This window comes from Myodes glareolus, chromosome 4 (assembly GCF_982192425.1).
Source record: "Myodes glareolus chromosome 4, mMyoGla1.1, whole genome shotgun sequence".
NCBI classification, from domain to species: domain Eukaryota; kingdom Metazoa; phylum Chordata; class Mammalia; order Rodentia; family Cricetidae; genus Myodes; species Myodes glareolus.
The window spans coordinates 24453759-24458532 of record NC_142029.1 but is presented as its reverse complement, the minus strand read 5'-3'; positions in this window follow the sequence as shown (position 1 = coordinate 24458532).

Genomic DNA, 4774 nt, shown 5'->3' with positions numbered 1-4774 from the left:
CGTCTCTGCCCCGAGCCTGTATGTTGAAATGGGAGTGAGCACGGAGGCCCGCCCCAGGGAGCAAGGGGCTCACGGCAATCGATCAGTGGCACTAGCAGCCTAAACTCTAGTTCTGGAAAGTTCTATGCTTTTAAACACTTAAATATGTACTTTTTAAAAAAGTCAATCTCAACTGGGTTGTAGTGGCTCCCGCCTTTAATCCCAATACTCGGGAGGCAGAGGCAGGCAGATCTCTGAGTTCGAGGCCAGTTTGGTCTACAAAGTGAGTTCTGGGATAGCCAGAGCTGTTACACAGAGAAACCCTGTCTTGAAAAAACCAAAATAGATAGATAGGTAGATAAACAGATAGTTTAAATAAATAAGTCAAGTCAAAGCTATTCTGTGTTTTGGAACATACAGTGATAAACCACAGCTGACTTAAAGTCAGTATAATAGTTTTGTTATTTCTTCCTTTGAAGAAATAACAGGATCTCACTTTGTAGCCCTGGCTATCCCAGAACTCACTATATAGACTAGGCTGGCCTCAAACTCACAGAGATCTTTGTACCTCTGTCTCCCGGGTTCTGGGATTAAAGACGCGTACCATTACATCAGTTCTTAATTTTACTTCTTTTTTTCAGACAAAGTTCTATGCAGCCTTAGCTGGTCACAAATAACAACAGTCCTTCTACCTCAGCCCCCAGAGTGGTAGAGTTACTTGTCTGTGCCGTCCTGCCTGGTCTGTGCCCTCGTGCCTGGCCTGTGCCGTCCTGCCTGGTCTGTGCCTGGCCTGTGCCGTCCTGTCTGGTCTGTGCCCTCGTGCCTGGCCTGTGCCGTCCTGCCTGGTCTGTGCCTGGTCTGTGCCTGGTCTGTGCCTGGTCTGTGCCTGGCCTGTGCCATTTCTCTTTTTAGTTTCCCTTAATTTGCAGTATTTTCTCAGCATGTCTTTCTTTTTCATAAACATTGACTTTTTGTTGTTTTAAAAGATTTATTTGTTTTACTTGCGTGTGTGTCTGTGGGAAGCATCAGATCTTTAGAACTGGAGTGATAGACAGTTGTGAGCAGCTCTGTGGGTCCTGGGAATTGAACCAGGACCTCTAGAAGAGCAGTCAGTGCTTTTTACCACTGAGGCATCTCTCCAGCCTGTTCTTTCTTTTTATTTCAAGTACCTTCTGCGGTCCTTATCTTGTTATGAAATGAGAATGATTTAGAACTCTTGATTCTCCTGCCTCCGACCTGCTGTGTGCTGGGATTACAGGCAGATACCTTCCTCTACCTATTGATTTCCCAGTCCTTTCTGGGTGTTGTCTTATTGTATGTATGTGTGTGCTCTCTCACCCCTTGACAGGGTTTCTGTTTGGCCCTGGTTGTCCTGTAACTCTGAGATCCACTGGTCTTTGCCTCCTGCGTGCTGGGATTAAAATCATGTTCTACCTCACCCAGCTTTTTTGTGGTTTTGTCTTGTTTGAAACAGAGTTTCACTATATAGTCCTGGCTGGCCTGGAACTGCCTCAAACTTTGAGATTCACCCACCTCTTCACCCCCCCCCCCTTTTAAATTTGAGACAGACAGGCTCTTGATATAAAGCACACACAGCCTTAAACTCAATCCTCCTGCCTCGGTCTTTTCAGTGTTAAGGATATACATATGTGCCCTAACCTCTCAGGCCTTTTTATTTTCTTTTTCTTTTTCAAAATTTATATATACAGTATATTGCCTGCAGGCCAGAAGAGGGCACCAGATCTCACTGTAAATGGTTTTGAGCCACCGTGTGTGTGCTGGGAATTGAACTCTAGACTTTGGAAGAACAGCCTGTGCTCCTAACCTCTCCAGCCATCTCTCCAGCCCTTGTTTTTGTTTTTTGAGACAGACTTTCTCTGTGTCACAGCCCTAGCTGTCCTGGAACTCACTTTGTAGACCAGGCTGGCCTCAAACTCATAGAGATCCGCCTGCCTCTGCCTCCCTAGTGCTGGGATTAAAGACGTGTGCTACAGTGCCCGGCCCCTCAGGCTTTTTTTAAAAAGTAACTCAATCTGACATTTTAACTCAGCTTGTAGATGAGGATGAGTTTAAAACTCTGGCTGGGGTTCCAAAAATGTGTACTGAGATGACAGCCAACCCTCCCCCATTAGTAATAGACCTCTTTGGGGTTTGGGATTTTTGTCGTGCTTAAGTGGAAGTTAGAATTCCCAACTGCAAAATTATGTGGGTGCCAACAGTCTTTCTCAGAGTATCCCATCTGGGAACCCATGACATCTGGTGCCTTTTTCTCTTTCTTTTTCATGGTGTTGGGGGTTGAGCCCATGGCTTTGCATATGTTGTAAGCATCCTTTCCACTATGGAGCGTCATCTCCAGCATCAATGTTTATTTTGATCACCTGGGCTATGAGTCTGATTTTTTTTTTTATTCCCTGCTGTGTAATTGGTGTTTTTCTTTGTTTTACTTTTTCCTTTTGCAACTAGCGAAGTGCTCTGAGAGATACGGAAAAGCAAACACAATATGTTGGACCCTACTGCAAAGTCCCCCAGTGTCTACTGATGATGCTTGCAGAACAAGCGTTTACCCACAGTAATTCCAAAATGCTGGTTCTGTTTAACCCTCAGAGCTTGGGCCTGGTTAGGGATGAACCTGGACCCCTGCTGTCATAGCCCCATTGTGTTTAGGAAAGCCCTCAGCTGGATCTCAGGACAGGCTGTCAAGGTGTAAGTACCACCCAGGAACTGCCTTTGAGTCTCAAGCTTTAAGGAGGAATCTCGTTTTCCTCACCCACAAAAGGAGCATGTGAAGATCTCCCCCTTGTGTGGGAAGTACCACTGAGCTTGCCAAAGCTTGGCTCCCGTCTTCCTCTGTGACTCTACTGGACAGGCCCTGTGGCCAGCACAACAGGAAGCACCTGACCAGGGATGTGTGAACTGTGGCCATGACCCTTGTGAATTCCCCAGCCACCAGCCTGATATGTGACAGCCCTGTGGAGTCAGGGGTCTGCAGATGCTGGGAGGCCTCAGATGACATTTCACCTTTATAGCCCCTTCGTCTGGGAGGGTCTTCTTATTTCTTATTGATGGGAGTCTGTTTAACCCTGACCCAGGAACTAGCTGGCTGGGATGGTGCTGGTGGCTAAGGAAGGATGTGGTAAGAACTTACTTTCCCTCTGGTCTTGGGGACTAGGGGCCTGTGCAGAAAAAGTGAGCCTTCCTTTTGAACACATACTGCTGTCACCTTGGGTGTCTGAAGTCCTGTGGGCAGTTCTGCAAACCATGACTTGGTTTCTTTTGCATAGAACCCAGCAACAAGAGGAGGTCCCGGTGAGCGGGGATATTCCTCTCCATTTCCACGCACACTTAGGCCCTGGAAGCCCCCGTGTGTCTGGAGCCACTGTGGGTTTTTTTTTTCCTCCAAGTCTCAGGCCTAGTCAATTGGGCTGTCAAAATGTCAAAACAAAACAAAACAAAAACACCATAGAAAATTCACTCTAACCAAGCATGTTGGTAACATATATCTTTGTTGTTTTTGTTTGTTTCTTTGCTTGTTCATTAAGACAGGGTTTTCTCTATGTAACAGCTCTGGCTGTCGTGGGAACTCACTCTGTAGACCAGGCTGGCCTTGAACTCATAGAGATCTGCCTGCCTCTGCCTGCTCAATAAAGCGTACCTTTGATCCCAACACTTGCAAGGCAGAAAGAGGCCGGCGGATCTCTCTGAATCTGAGGCCAGTCTGGTCTACATAGCAAGTTCCAGGACAGCCACGGGTTTTACACAGAGAAACCCTGTCTCCAAAAACCGAAACAACAAAAACAAGATTCTGGAGGAAACAGGGTCTAAGGAGAAACAAACAAACAAGAATTTTAGATTTGGAAGTGAATATACCTGGATTCAACCCCCAGGAATGGGGCCGAGGATGTAGTTCAAGCCTACCGTAAATGAAGCCTTCAATTCTATCCTTGGCACTAAATAAAACCTAGCCAGGTGGCATATAATCCCAGTGCTCAGGAGGTGGAGACAGGGATCAAGACAAACTGTGCTCAGTTCAAGGCAGAGACCTCAATTCCTCCTGTCTGTAATGTGGACTGATTCTGGGAGTGCTAAGTCTACTACAGAGCACTTAATAAACCCCGCACAGAGCACCTATGTTTGCTGAGCCTCTTAAATTTTTCTCATTGCAGAACCCTCATGAGGAAGACATAATGTTATCCCGCTTGACAGCCTACAGTAAGGATTAAGCAGTCTGCCTAGGAGACCAGTTATTAGGACCAGGGGATTTGACCCTCTCTCTGGCAGGGCCTAGCCTGGGCCCACGACTTCTAGTTCTCTAGAGGGTCTGTGCTTCAGGTGGATGCTCGGCCCAGACATTTGGGCTTGGGCCATCTCCATTTCCCACATCTGGAGGATGCCCTGAGGCCCTGCCTGGCTCTTCACCAGCAGGCCACGGGCAGAGGGTGAGCTGCCGCGGCTCAGTGGGCCTTCCCTTATAAGGACAACAATTTAGCTGTGATGAAACCTCACGGTCTCCAGCTGGGTGGGCGGGGGAAGGGAAATGACTGAGAGCCCCAAGCCTCTGCAGGAACCCACCCACAAGCCTCTCTTGTCCCCATCCTGTGTGAGCTGCTCAGAGTGGGGCTTTCCACCAAGTTCCACTGGTAGGACTGGGGATGAGAGGAGGGGTCTAGGCAAAGCCTAGGAGACTGGGAGTGGGAGGGTTGACTCAGAGAAAGGAACGGACATACTAAACTCAAGCGAAGAGAAGTAACAGAACCCATCTGGAGCAGAAAGGTGGGGGTCTAGACCCCAGGGTTTA